The sequence below is a fragment of the Hippocampus bargibanti genome, linkage group LG04 (genome assembly GCF_051943395.1).
Source record: "Hippocampus bargibanti isolate YZ-2025 linkage group LG04, ASM5194339v1, whole genome shotgun sequence".
Classification (NCBI taxonomy): domain Eukaryota; kingdom Metazoa; phylum Chordata; class Actinopteri; order Syngnathiformes; family Syngnathidae; genus Hippocampus; species Hippocampus bargibanti.
The window spans coordinates 15,127,133-15,143,083 of NC_142737.1; the positions used below are offsets into that span (position 1 = coordinate 15,127,133).

The 15,951-nt window shown below is 42.8% G+C and overlaps 1 long non-coding RNA gene across 1 annotated transcript; it reads left to right on the forward strand.

Annotated features, from left to right (window-relative positions):
- The first annotated feature begins 12,482 nt into the window (after positions 1 to 12,482).
- Positions 12,483 to 15,707, forward strand: LOC148899190 (uncharacterized). Its single transcript, XR_016114699.1, has 3 exons — positions 12,483 to 12,602; positions 13,892 to 14,017; positions 14,512 to 15,707. It is a non-coding gene; the product is annotated as an uncharacterized LOC148899190 (long non-coding RNA).
- The last annotated feature ends 244 nt before the right edge of the window (positions 15,708 to 15,951 follow it).

Genomic DNA, 15,951 nt, shown 5'->3' on the forward strand with positions numbered 1-15,951 from the left:
GTTCATGTTATCCATTGTGTGAAATAATAAATGACTTTATTGACATGATGTGCATTGAATTTTTGTTGTTGGTTTTTTCTTTTGTCTATCGGGGCTGCTTTGGCGCTGTGTCTGCTTGTTGGTGTTTCTATGAGTGCTCTTTACACTTGACACTAAATGTCAGATGGTTGGAGTGAATGGAGCTTTACTACAGAGAGAATCCTCTCATCAGATTATGGCGCAGTCCGTCACAGATGCGCATGCACACACGCACACACTTAGTTTCTCTCTTGCGCAACAGCAGTGCCTCCATCACTAAATCCTCAGTGCACTCACCCATCGCTGTTACTTCTAAGTGGGCCGGGCTGCACGCTCCTCTCCTATTGGACTCAGTGCAGTGGGAAAATGCAACACTATTGGCTGCAGCCCACTAGTAAAATTCTTCTTGTTACCATGGTTGCAGGGTGAGCTGCCCAAATGTGTTTCTGTGGTGTTGATGGAACCGTTGGCATTGCAAGTGAGGAGAAGAACCCCCCCCCCCCTTGATGGAAGTCAGGCGTTGTGCTGAAATTCGACTGTCCTTTGCTGCACGACACGCCATGGCAAACAGACACATGAAAGGATAATCTCAGCAAAAACATGCACTATTTGTGCATCATCTGTCTAATTTGTTTGAAACTAATGCGATGTTCACTTCATGCTCTTGTGCACAATCCGTGCCGAAAAGGGATATCATACACAATTATCAGGGAAAATGATGCTGTATCAAGTACTAACAGCTAGAAATGAATAGAGAAAAATAACCATGGTTTAGTTGAATTGAAATGTGATTAAGGTAACGATTGACATACAAGAAAACATGATTGCTGGGCTTTAGTCCACTTACTCAAACCAATGAACACCAAATCCTCCACCCAAAAAAAAAAATAATTTTCCCTTCCTCACTGAACCATCAACCACTGGAGCTTGTGAACTGAAAGAAGTATAAAATATATCGCCGGAATCTTAATTCTTCATCTAACCTCGACATTCTGGACAGCTGCATGTTTCCAAACTTGGAGTGAACCGTTTTGCATTTCAGCATGAAAAAGCAAGACCCAGAAAAGCAAGCTTGGGTGAGTTTTAAGGGGAAGAACGTCAGAGCCTTCCGTCTGGCTTACAATCAGTAACCTCTGACCTTGCAAATATTCCTACATATGAATGACATTATTAAAATAAATAACTGAATAAAAGTACTGCACACCTCAAAAGAATGAAAGTGGTTGTAAATTCAAATGTGGTGTTTTCTCTCCTGCTAATTTTAACATCCTAATGTTTGCCCAAACATTGTGGAAAGTTGATTTTTGATTGATAGATTGACCTCAGTGACCATATCGTCTGTTTCACGTTGTATGGTGTACATATACACAATCTTTCCAATTTTTAGGAGACCACTGAATTGCATCATGCATCTATTTTGCATGTTGAGAGCCGTTCCCAAATATAAATGCAAGAGAGGCCAGCAGAATTTAACAATGATTAAGTCAGGATGCAAAGTGACGGAGCCATAAATTCACAACAGATAATGTTGCATTTGAGGCCAACGAAGCAAGACGCTGCCGTGTCACTGTCCAAAGCCTGCATTAATCTCTGTTGCCTGCGCTTCCAAAGATGGATAGCGCTGGCAACACTGCTCACTCCCCCCACCTACCCTTACCGTCCCCTTTCTCCTCCCTCTGCACATGTCGAGCATTGATTGAATACACCACCTGGTGGACGAGTGCGTCAGCCCAGAACTGGTTCTCTGAAGACAATGAGTCAATGAGTTCCTTTGGTAGGCCAGGTACGACAACTTTAACATTGTGTTCCACTCAAACACAGTAATTCCATTTCCAATATCATCACAAGGAATTTCAGCATGTATGTTAAAAGGACCTGCTTTACTCATTAAAAGGTGACAGTGGATTTACTTAAAAGAACGGGCGACTTCAGTAAAAAAAGAGGTATTGGATTTTCCAGTGTATAAGGCGCACCCAAAAGCCTTGATTTCTTCAAAAGATGACTCTGCGCCTTATATGCAGGTGCGCCTTATATGTGAAGTAATATTGAGCTACAACATGTCTCGCCAATACTATCAGCAGCCACCGACTCCATTTCCCCCTGTAGAAAAAGACATACATAACCCCAGCATCCACTGTAGTTAGTTCCTTATCATACGGTGTGCCTTATATCTGGAAAATCTTTAGATATTTCTATTTATATTTGTAAAACATTTTTCGTTCATTGACGGTGCGCCATATAGTCCAGTGCGCCTTATATATGGAAAAAAGTTTGCAAATACACCATTCACTGGGTGTGCGCCTTATTCTCCGGTGCGCCTTATGCACCGGAAAATACGGTATCCCAAAGGTATGACAAAGTTGTAACAATATTATTGTAGAGTTGTACCCGGATGGTTGCTGTTTGCCCCACAATTGCCTGGTAACCTTCTGCCAAAAGTCACTTGGGATAGGCCACGCACGCCCCCAACCTGAATGAGGATCACCGATATGAATAATGAATAGATCACAGGTGTCAAAGTCAAGGCCCGCGGGCCAAATCCGGCCCGCCACATCATTTTTTTTCGGCCCGCGAAAGCAAATCAAACTTGTTAAATTCCATGATGATTGCTAAAATCTGAGCCAAAATTTCAGATTTTTGGATGTCAACCACAATAAAAGTCATTATTCTTGACTTCAGATTTGAAAACGAGTTATTCATTAATTTGCTGTGTGCTCTATATGTAATATTTGAAGGGATTTAAACATTCTAATGGGTTCCCCAAATTCATAACGGCCCTCGAGAGGAAACCATAACTACAATGACAAAAATGACTTTGACACCCCTGGAATAGATGAATCGATGACTTTAACTCATTCACTGCCATTCACAAATTTATTCGGGAGTTGAAAATATGACGTAGAGAGCCATTCCCGAATTGGTTTGGTTTTTATTTTTTCATGCTTGGATACCGATAAAGCGCTGCCCATGGCCTTTGGTAATTTTCTAGGTTTTGTCCCCGGGAAGGATGTGAGGGCCTGTTTGTCCATCTCTTCCATGTACATGTTCTGAATGTTCTGAAAAACTACAGAGTCCTTTGACAACATAAAATTCCTACTTATTTCAAACCGATAAACACATTAAGGCAAAAATTAGTGCATCCAAAAGATGGACTGCCAAATGAAAAACAAAGTAATGTGGTTTATTCAATACATTGTAAGAATGAAAATTGTAAAGAGCAGTACATTGGGGAGACGAAACAAATTCTCCAAAAAAAGACTATCAACATCGCAGGGATAATACTAGTGGGCCTCAATCGGCAGTACATTTGCACCTAAAAGCTACAAACTGCGGGACGAATAAAGGTATTCTGATTCTGATTCTGATTCTGATTTGACGACAATGAGGTTAAAATCTTTGCGAAAGAACATAGATCAGGGGATCAGATCTCGTTTTTTTCGCCGTTCATTTCCTGTTGGGGCTGCAGTTGGCGGAAAGCGCAATTTTGATTGGATGCCACTGACCGAGGTTGGCCGAAAGCGCCATTTTGATTGGATGATACTGGCCGTCATGTTGAAACAGGTAAACGCCCCTTTAAAGGACAACCGACGTCTCAGAACAAGTTGTGTCCATAATTTGTAAAATGGCTTCAAATGACTTCTACTGGGCGTATTTTAATAAGATTCCACCGCATATAGCTATATTTTTAAGACTTTTAAGACTCGCGTTTAACATTCAGGAAGTCTTGTTTTTGAGTTGGTGACGAGTCCTCACGTGACGTCAGAATAGGACCGCCTCCTCACCGTAAAAAAGACGCATTGTAGCGGTCCTTCCATCACGTCAATGTATTTTGCTGTACTGTTTTTTTTTTTGAAAACCTTATTTTACATCCAAAAGCCGCCAGCAGAGGGAGTCCAAGCTCCATTGAAGAATTTATCAGCCTGTGGAAACGGGCTGATTCATTCCTCACAGCTCGGTGGCCATTTTATTGCCTCTTTTTGGGTGAGACATACCCCCCGCCCCCCACCCGTTTGCCTCAAAATGACACAGAATAAATTCTTTAATTTATTGCAAACAGCGGCCCGGTAGTCGAGTGGTTAGCACACCGGCTTCACAGTGCAGAGGTCGCTGGTTCGCGTCCCAGTCCGGCCTCCCTGTGTGGAGTTTGCATGTTCTCCCCGGACTCACGTGGGTTTACTCCGGGTCCTCCGGTTTCCTCCCACACTCCAAAAACATGAATGGCAGGCAGATTGACCACTCCAAATTGTCCCTAGGTGTGAGTGTGAGAGTGACTGTTGTATGTCTTTGTGTGCCCTGCGATTGGCTGGCAACCAATTCAGGGTGTCCCCCGCCTCGTGCCCGAAGACAGCTGAGATAGGCTCCAGCAACCCCCGCGACCCGAATGAGGAATAAGCGGTACGGAAAATGAGATGAGATGAGATGAGATGAGATGAGATTGCAAACATGTATGCTTTCCTCTTCAGAACTATTTGAATCATATTCAAAACTGGATGTGTGACAAGAAAGCATATTCTCCGAATCTGAAACCATTGTTTTTATTCTCCAGCAATGCAAGACGTCTTGGCATGATGTCACGAACTGGGGGCGGGACTTTCTAAAAATGCCCAATTCGCAGCTCCATTTTTTTGCAGATTTTGGACACTTTAAGTCATTTTTATTGGTGTTTTGCATTTGAATAAAAATATAATACTGCGTGTTTTTGGTATTTTAGATGATATAAAACGTCTTTCTGATGTCAGTTAAAAAAACAAAAAAGTGATGTCGGTTGCCCTTTAAATGAGCCCAATGAGTGCACTTCAGCTTGAATGCACCGGGGCATTCGCCTTTGAGGAGAGAAAATGTTCTGATTCTAAGTTGCATCTATGAAACAATTCCATAGATGAAACAGTCGAATGTCAGTGACATTTTAACAAGCCCAATGTTAACGTTAGCATCAATATACTTCTGCGAGAAGATATTGCAGATAGCAAGTGTGGAAGCTTATGAGCCGTGTGCAAGCTAGCTAGCAGTAACTTCGTTTCTGGACCGGCAAGTTGAATTTCATTCCGATCGATCCGACCTGGATTTTTACCAATCACGAAGAACGGAAAACCATTCATGTTAACGGTGAGTACTATCACAACGTCATTTTAAATAATACATTCTTACATTTTGTTGAAAAGTGGCGGCGCGTGCGTGCGTGTTTGCTTGCGCGTTTGTATGTGTAAGCGCGCACACGCTTGCGTGCGTGTGGCTCTCACTGAAAAACATTTCTAAATATTTTACTTTTATGGCTCTCTTGGTCAAAAAGGTTCCCGAGCCCTGACATCGATGGTTTGAAAGGGGAGTGAAAGAAGCGATTTTCATAAAACAGCTAAATCCTTCACTTAACCGATATGGTGGGGTGAGGTTCAGTTTGGATCGTTCGTACAATAGCCTGCTTAGGCAACATAGGATTAGCAATACTGATGAGGTGATACCGGAGGAAGTGGGGCAATCAGGCCAGTCGTTAGTCAGAACGATATGAACTATCAGTGGAGCAGCTGCAGGGAGTAGTCGTCTGCTCCCCCCAACCTGAGAGCAGGGACCTATCACAGCAGAGGCCGGCACCGCCATGTCTGGACAGTAGGGATATATATATATATATATATATATATATATATATATATATATATACAATACATGAGCAAAGCACAGAAAGGCATTAGTAGAGATACTAGAGGTGCCAAACATCAGCTGCTGGTTGACAGAACAGTCGCTCAAGACTGCAGGTCCCGACATACCAAACTGTGCACAGCCTGGATTGATTACAAGAAAGCATATGACTCGATGCCACACACATGGATCAATGAATGCTTGGAGTTGTATAAGGTCAACAGGACCCTGAGAGCCTTCGTTGCAAACTCGATGAGGATGTGGAAAACCACACTTGAAGCCAATGGCAAGCCACTAACGCAAGTGTCCATCAAATGTGGCATATACCAAGGTGATGCACTCTCCCCACTGCTGTTCTGCATAGGACTGAACCCCCTCAGCCAGATAATCGCCAAGACAGGCTATGGATACCGCCTCAGAAATGGAGCTACGATCAGTCACCTCCTCTACATGGATGACATCAAGCTGTATGCTAAGAGCGAAAGGGACATAGACTCCCTGATCCACACAACCAGGATCTCCAGCAGTGATATCGGAATGTCATTTGGGCTGGAGAAATGTAGTCAGATGGTGACTAAGAGCGGCAAGGTAGTCCACACTGAAGGGGTCTCACTCACTGAAGGAACAATGGCAGACATTGAAAACAGCTACAAGTACCTCGGTATACCACAGGCCAATGGCAACCTCGAATTAGCAACAAGGAAAGCGGCTACGACCAAATACCTCCAGCGGGTGAGGCAAGTCCTCAGAAGCCAGCTCAATGGCAAGAACAAGGACCCGGGCAATAAACAGCTATGCCCTGCCAGTGATCAGATACCCTGCAGGAATAATAAGGTGGCCAAAGGAAGAGATTCAGACCACGGATGTTAAGACCCGAAAACTCCTCACCATGCACGGAGGGTTCCATCCCAAGTCCAGCACCCTGAGACTGTACACAAGCCGTAAGGAAGGAGGCCGGGGACTAGTGAGTGTGAGAGCCACTGTCCAGGATGAAACATCCAAGCTCCATGAATACATCAAAGAGAAGGCTCCAACGGATGATGTACTCAGAGAATGTCTCAGTCAATGGGGAACAGAGGATGAGGTGCTGGAAGAGGGACAATCATGGGAGGAAAAGCCCCTACACGGGATGTACCACCGAACCATAGCAGAAGTGGCTGATCTCAAGAAGTCCTATCAGTGGCTAGAGAGGGCTGGCCTAAAGGACAGCACAGAGGCACTCATCCTGGCTGCCCAAGAGCAGGCCCTGAACACCAGAGCCATAGAGGCAGGGATATACCACACCAGACAAGACCCAAGGTGTAGGTTGTGCAAAGAGGCACCTGAGACAATCCAACACGTAACTGCAGGGTGTAAGATGCTGGCAGGGAAAGCCTACATGGAGCGCCATAACCAGGTGGCTGGCATAGTCTACCGAAACATCTGTGCGGAGTATGGACTGGAAACCCCAAGGTCAAAATGGGAAACACCTCCCAAGGTGGTGGAGAATGACCGAGCAAAAATCCTGTGGGACTTCCAGATACAGACTGACAAGATGGTAATGGCCAACCAACCAGATATCGTGGTCATAGATAAAGGGGAAAGGAAAGCCGTTGTCGTGGATGTAGCGGTCCCGAGTGATGGGAACATCAGAAAGAAGGAACATGAGAAAATCGAGAAATACCAAGGGCTCAGAGAGGAGCTGGAGAGAGCCTGGAAGGTAAAGGTGACAGTCGTGCCTGTGGTGGTCGGAGCACTTGGGGCAGTGACCCCCAAACTCGACGAGTGGTTGCAACAGATCCCGGGAACAACATCGGATATCTCGGTCCAGAAAAGCGCAGTGCTGGGAACAGCACGGATACTGCGCAGAACCCTCAAGCTTCCTGGCCTCTGGTAGAGGACCCGAGCTGAAATGGGGACAGACACCACCCATGGTGGGTGAGACGAGGATTTTTATATATATATATATATATATATTAATGTCTTACTGGTAGTTTAAACCCTATATATATATATATATATATATATATATATATATATATATATATATATATATATAGGGTCTAAACTACCAGTAAGACTTTAGTTTGCTGACAAAGTTTCTTAGATGAGAAGCGAAAACGTCCGACACCTTCAAAGAAGTATAGATGACGGCTGAAGAAACCTTTTCATCGATGGACTCCACTCCTGGACGACTGCGGCTTACACAGACATACTCTCCGCAGCCAATTGTAAGCAAGCTCGGCGGATCGGGGCCTGAACTCGCTGGCAACACTTCAGTACAGCCGAGTGCTGATTGGTCAGTCTAAACATCCAGCCCTTGAAACCTCCGATGTGTCTGTGTGCGTTCGTGTGCGAGAATCACAGTACGCACCCAATTGCAAGCGAGCTCGGCCAGAAAAGGGCGCGCAATATAAAATCTAATTTACAGCATTTCTGCCAGAATTTTTGACATACTGTACCCGCAAAAATGTTAATATGTACCGTTATTCGTAACTCGAATGTTCGTAAGTTGGGGAGCGCCAGTATATCCTAAGTTTAAATAATTATATAACCAGTAAAATGTGAACATTCACTGACTTGGTCGGCAGATCTTTTTTCCATAACTTTTCATGTCAATTCTGCTCTCTGTTGCTATGGTGACTCTTTGCAAACGGAGTTGTGTACACTTATACAGGAGAGTAAACAGCACAGCTGTGCAAAATTTGAGATTTGGTCAATACAATTGCAAAAAAAAAAATCCCCTACAACCACTCTTTGAGACGCTAATGGTCTTGACGTTGTGTGTCGCATTTCCACGCTCCAAGCACAAGAAGTTCTTCACGTGATACTTTTTGATCAGAAGAAGCCACCAAATCTTTCACACTCGTTCATTCCCCCTTTTCCCCACTCCCCCACACAAATCTCCTAATAAGTCGTCTCTCTGCCTCCTGTAATTTGGCAGACAAGTCTATTATATGATACACTCATATTTTATTAATGGACTCCTGTAGTGAACACACACCTCGTAGTGAATGAGATGATGTGACACGCGGGAAGCCCTCTTGTGTTAAAAATGATTTCAAGTCCCAGGTTCGCTTTCGTTGTGTGCGAGTGTGTGTGCGCGTATGTGTGTGTGTGTGTGTGTGTGTGTGTGCATGCGTGTGTGTGTGTGTGTGTGTGTGTGTGTGTGTGTGTGTGTGTATGTATGTGCGCGTGTGCGTGTGTCTGTGTGAGCCCTCCCCCCACTTGTGCAGAAGCAGGACACTTCATTACACTTCCATCAGGACTAGAATTGCACAAAGTACAAAGCACAAAGTAGTAGATTGACTTGAAATGATAACAAGAAAATAGGATCGATGAGAAGGTTTCTTCAGCCGTCATCTGTACTTTTTTGAAGGTGTCGGATGTTTCGCCTCTTATCCAAGAGGCTTCGTCAGCGAACTAAAGTCTTACTGGTCGTAGAGGCCCTATTTACATGGGGGCGCCAGTGTACCCAGTGTTTGAATGACCACTGGGTACCCTCGGTAGTCATTCAACAAATGTCAGAAAGAAAGAATAGGGAGTGAAACCAAAAATTCTCAAGATACAAAAAGGAGAGGAGAGGCAGTACCTTACATTGCAGGAGTTTCTGAAAAACTACAAAGAGTCCTTTGGCAACACAAAATTCCTACTTATTTCAAACCGACAAACACTTTAAGGCAAAAATTAGTGCATCCAAAAGATAGGCTGCCAAATGAAAAACAAAGTAATGTAGTTTATTCCATACATTGTAAGAATGTCACCGTTTGGTTCGGGGCCGCCACAAAAATGGACAAAATCCGACTTCAACGGACAGTTAGGACGGCGGAAAAAAATCATTGGCACCGCCCTACCCACTCTCGAGGACTTGCACACTGCAAGAATCCAAACTAGGGCGCGGAAAATCCTACTGGACCCTCCGCACCCTGCCCACCACCTTTTCCAGCTACTCCCCTCAGGCAGGCGCTACCGATCCATGCGCACCAAAACCAGCAGACATTTAAACAGCTTCTTCCCCCAAGCCATTAACTCTTTGAACTCTTCAACAGTAGCCAAAATGGAACTGTATAGTGCCACTTAGCAGTTTTTTTTACGACGATACTAGTGCAGCGTGTTCTACCGGAAACAAATTCCTTGTGTGTTCTACATACATGGCAATAAAGATGATTCTGATTCTGATTCTGATGAAAATTGTAAAGAGCAGTACAACAAATTCTCAAAAAAAGTCTTTATCAACATCGCAGGGATAATACTAGTGGGCCTCAATCGCCAGTACATATGCACCTAAAAGCTAGCAACCACTCATTTGACGACAATGAGGTTAAAATCTTAGCGAAAGAACATAGATGGTTTGAAAGGGGAGTAAAAGAAGCGATTCTCATAAAACAACAAAATCCTTCATTAAACCGGTCTGGTGGGGTGAGGTACAATTTGGATCGTTCATACAATAGCCTGCTTAGGCAACACAGGTTAGGCAACATTCGTAATGCTGATGAGGTGATACCAGAGGGAGTGGGGCAAACAGGCCAGTCGTTAGTCAGGAATGTAGGGACAATCAGTGGGGCCACAGGGAGTGGTCCTCTGCTCCCCCCAACCTGAGAGTAGGGACCTATTATAGCTGTGTCCGGCGCCGCCATGTCTGGACTAGGTATATATAAATAGGGCCGATACGACCAGTAAGACTTTAGTTCGCTGACGAAGCCTCTTGGATAGGAGGCGAAACGTCCGACACCTTCAAATTTGTACAGATGACGGCTGAAGAAACCTTTTCATCGATGGACCACTCCTGGACGACTGAGAGCTTACACAGACGTAAGAAAATAAGATACAACATTTATTTCTGTTTCTTCTACAAACTGAGGACTAAATAAAAAAGGTGGAAAACAGTTGCTTAAATAATGTTAAGCAGATTCTTTACTTCCAGACAGTGTAGGTGTTCAAATACCTAGGTAGGTATTTGAACACCTACACTGTCTGGAAGTAAAGAATCTGCTTAACATTAGATATCAAGTAGACAGGATGAACTTAGTACAACGAGTTGCTTAAATAGTCTCATTGCAGCATGCTGATTCATTCATGTGTTTATTGCCGGTGGTAAAATGTGACGTGCAACGCATATAGAAATTTGTTAAACGTAAGCAAGTTATTAAATTCTTCAGTACTTTTTACAGAGGACTTTTTCTTACTCAAGTTAATACTAAATTTAACCCAGACAAAGAAGCTCTTCCATTCAAATCGGAATACAATGGGTTATTCAAAATACCACTCTGGCTCGTATACATTTGATTAATCTATCATAGAAATCTGCTGTGATGAATGCTTTCGATATGAGGCATGATGAATTCATTTATAGTGTATCGCCAATAAAAATGAGTCAGCTGATGCTGTCTTGAGAATGTGATAGAATCAGAATCATCTTTATTGCATGTATGTAGAACACACAAGGAATTTGTTTCCGGTGGAACACACTGCACTAGTATCATCATAAAAAATGCAAAGGGGCGCTATACATATACTATAGAGTATAGAGAGTTAACGGCTTGGGGGAAGAAGCTGTTTAAATGTCTGCTGGATTTGGTGCGCATGGATCGGTAGCGCCTGCCTGAGGGGAGTAGCTGGAAAAGGTGGTGGGCAGGGTGCGGAGGGTTCAGTAGGATTTTCCGCACCCTAGTTCGGATTCTTGCAGTGTGCAAGTCCTCGAGAGTGGATGATTTTTTTCCGCCGTCCTAACTGTCCGTTGAAGTCGGATATTGTCCATTTTTGTGGCGGCCGCGAACCAAATGGTGATGGAAGAACACAGGATGGATTCGATGACAGCCGTGTAGAAATGTTGCAGCATCTGTTTATTTTTTAATGTTTGCTCTTGTAGAAATGGGTCAGAGTGTTTGTTTAAGTTGCTTGTCCCAAAATGCTTGAAAATATGCTTGACATAAACATTCGGCATGCTTATATATTGTGTTGGAACCTTTTTCTATATTTGTATGTATTATTATTTGCCTGTTTATATTGTGTTACACAATCCTTTTATGCTTGCAAAGACATGACATAACTATAATATTATTTTTTCTCATCTTCCTGCCCAAAAAGAAACTGATTCTAACAAGGCCATGAGAATCATTTAGTGTGTCTTTTGATCAATTTATTTGTCACACATTTTGCCTTTCACACACTTTGTGGTACACTGGCTTACCTTTGGTTGTTTTCCTTTCCTGCTCCGAGATTACTCTTGCATGTGCCACTTTAAGCATGTACATGTTTTATGTGCACGTGTGTGTGTGTGTGTGTGTGTGTGTGTGTGTGTGTGTGTGTGTGTGTGTGTGTGTGTGTGTGCGTGCGTGCGCGCGCGTGCGTGCGTGTGTGTGTGTGTGTGTGTGTGCGCGCGTGTGTGTGTGTGTGTGTGTGTGTGTGTGTGTGTGTGTGTGTGTGTGTGTGTGTGTGTGTGTGTGTGTGTGTGTGTGTGTGTGTGTGTGTGTGTGTGTGTGTGTGTGTGTGTGTGTGTGTGTGAAATGATACACATGCACGACTGCGTGTGTCTCCTGAGTCTTAGAACAGTATTATTGTAAACATATCATTTGACAGCGAGAGTGGTTCAGGTTGTTGGCCGACTGCCTCTCTTTCATTTGGAACACAGCTGCCAACATCTGGACTGTGTCAACACTCACTGTCTGCATGCGCGAGAGAGAGAGAGAGAGAGAGAGAGAGAGAGAGAGAGAGAGAGAGAGAGAGAGAGAGAGAGAGAGAGAGAGAGAGAGAGAGAGAGAGAGAGAGAGAGAGAGTATGGCTCCGCAAAAGCGATTCAATCAGAAACAGATTTGCTCAGATCAATAACAGGTTTGGTGTTAATAATTGGAATTATATTCGGTTTTTAGTCGAGGCTCGTAGCCGTTAGAAGAATCTGATTCTTGCCATCACTTTGTAGGACCAAAAAAAGGCCTGAAATACTCAATTCAAGTTGTGTATTTAATCAAATGGTGAGTATAGTTTTTGCTTTTTTGAATGTTACTGTGCCGTTGACCATTTTGTGTTCGGGAGCCTTTTACTGAGCGAGTTGGTTGTTCTGTAGCCACAAAGGGACATAAGTCTTCTTGTGCCAGTCCCAAGCCCGGATAAATACAGAGGGTTGTGTCAGGAAGGGCATCCGACGTAAAAGCTTGGCCAAAACAAACATGCGGATCAAACCTCTACAGATGGAGGACACTGATTTGCTGTGGCGACCCCTTAAAGGGAAAAGCGGAAAGGAAAAGAAGAAGATTGACTCAATTTCATTTCAATCAGAATCAGTATCATCTTTATTTATTCATCTTTATCTACACGAGAAATAAGTATAGAAAAATGTTTAATGAAGTAACTGGGTTGCATTTGTACATGTTACATCATTTAGGATATACAGTGTCACACAATATAGGTTGAATTGATTGGATTTTAATTTTAATATGACTATTTTTTATCACCAGACAGACAATCCACAATGTGTTCTTGAGTATTTGACCCTGCTAAAATTCAATGTCAAATGTTCCGAGAATGTGTTCGGATTTCGATTCCAACCCTCCCACTTTCTGTTTTACTTTTAGCAGGGAGCTATTTGTTTTGTATGTAAAAAAGATTGGGAACAAACATTGGTGTGTTTGTTCTTTCCGAATGTTTCCAGAAAATGTAATTAATCTGCAATTCTATTCTTGAAGGCAGTGATGCCCAATCACCGTGAAAGTAGAGATGTGTGATAATACAACAACCACATATGTTAAGTTTCAGAAATCATAAATCAGAAGATTTTCGTACTCACGGCGCTGTGGTGCGTGTTTAAATAATGTGAGCATTACAAAACTGTAAATTAGAAGTAAATAAAACATAAAAATGCTTTCATTTTTTATTTATACATTCAATTACGTCGTATAAAAATATATTTTGTTTTTTACATTTTATATTGTTTCACCTTACAAATTATGAGTATGCAAAATTTAAATTCAATATTTTACCACTAGAGGGCAGAAGATACGTTTAACCTGTGTGCACACCTGTTGCCTGACGTCAAGAATATTAATTGTACTCCAACTTACAAAAGCCCCAGATTTCACATAGAGTACATTTGTGATTAATTGTGATTCTTTTATAATAGTTACGTTATGTTTGTTTCATGTCCTGTCCAATGTGCGTATACTCACAATGGGTTACCTATGCTATCGCGTTGCTTCGGTGCGATGCCCACCATTCCCTTTCAAAAGACGACGCTGCAATGATGCTAATAATGCTATCGATTCAGGATGCGGGACGGCCAAGCTGCAAATTTCTCGACTTTTGAGGAATCCTTCAAATTGTACCGCAAAGAGGGATTGTAGCGATGTGCAAGCATAGAGACATCTTCCAAGTGTACAGGAACAAAGACAAGGTACGACTAGAAACCACACTAATCATGTCCATGTACGAAAAATATAAGACTTCCCAGTCCCCCCTGTAAACTTTTCACGGTGTCAACTGTGGTGATTTTTAAATTGTTTGTTGCACGAAAGAGTCTCAGAAGCAAGTGGCCACCTGAATTTGAAAACTTCAAAGCAGTCGAGTAAAACGTATCCATTGTTTTGTATACTGTAGTGCGTAAATTAATCACTTTAAAACGCGCAGGGTGGTTGCTGCCACGGAGAGATGTTAGAATAACTAAACTCGTCAGAACTGAGTGAAATTTGAATCTGGTCTCATTCATTTCTTTTAAGTGGGAGCAGATGCGCGAATGTGTATGTGTGTGAGTTTGTGCACGCGCACACGAGTGAATGAGGAAAATTCTACCGAAGTTATTTAATGTTAACTTCATATTGTATCATTCATCTTGCTTGTTGTGAGTGTTACAACTCGGAGGTTGAGGTTCAAATCTCTCTGTGTCACCAGTGGACCATCTGATCCAGTTTGACTGAGCTCATCATATTTTGGCTTCGTCGACACTCATGTTATGGCTGAGCTCTGCAAAAGGCTGGACTGGGATGTGTTTGTGTTGGCTGGAAGAGGGATGGAGTCTGCTCAACTACCTGAGGCCTGAGAACTCCGCAGGGGACCCACCTAATCCGTAGCTCCGTCTGACAGCTTAATCGGTGTTTCACTCTTTCTATCGACAAATGTATAAGAATGCCTGGACATGATGTTGACAAGTACATGAAGTGGGAATGGAAATCTGACGTTGGTCTCCCTTAGCAATGAGTGTTTTTGTCCATTCACGTAGAAAAACGTGAGAGGTCAAAGTTGTTGAGTGGAGAAAGCCCACACACACAAACATTTTGATTGACATGGACAATGAAAAAACATGTTGACCCTGTTTGTTAGGAAACACCCAACCCTTTCAGTCTGTCAAATGCATATCAATTTAAGTAGTTCGACAACCTCTGGTGAGAAAAAAAAAATCGGTACCTCTCCAAGACATGTGCCGCACGTGTATAAATGAGATGTGCATGTATAAGATACTGTATGCATTCAATTAACAGCCGCTTTACTCATCAATCAATGTGACTCAACATTGATTCGTCCTTAGCTGTCTTTCTGATGATTTTAGAAGTGTCAGTTTAAATTGCAATGCCTAAAGTGAACTTCAAAAAAAAATATATGACTCAAACCTGACTATGTTAAGCACTTTGTTGGCACTTCAGCTGGTATTAAAGCGCTGTATAAATAAATGTATTAATGTATTGTATTGTATTGTAAACTTTAAACGTCTCACAGCAGGTCACTGTAAATATTGGATTAGTATTGAATTAGCCTTTATTTGTCTCACAGTGGAGAAATTTCACAGCAGCAAAGTGATGAAAGTAAGAGGAAAGGAAAGGAAGGAGTAGAAAAACAAAATACAGGACAGGCTATAAAGACAGCCACTCTCGTGCCGCCATCTTAAAGTCAAAACAACAACAAAAAAACCTAATAATGTGACACAACACAAAAGACAGTCATTCAATCTTAAGCACTTTCTGCACTTTGTTGTATGAGTCTGTGTAAGCTCTCAGTCGTACAGGAGTGGTCCATCGATGAGAAGGTTTCTTCAGCTGTCATCTGTACAAAAGTGAAGGTTTCGGACGTTTCGCCTCCTATCCAAGAGGCTTCGTCAGCGAACTAAAGCCTGACTGGTCGTATCGGCCCCATTTATATATCCCATTTATATACCCCACCAGACCGGTCTGGTGGGGTGAGGTTCAATTTGGATCGTTCATACAATAGCCTGCTTAGGCAAAACAGGTTAGGCAACTTTCGTAATGCTGATGAGGGTCGTTATGCTGATGAGGTGACTACCGGTGGGAGTGGGGGTAATAGGCCAGTCGTTAGTCAGGAATGTAGGAACAATCAGTG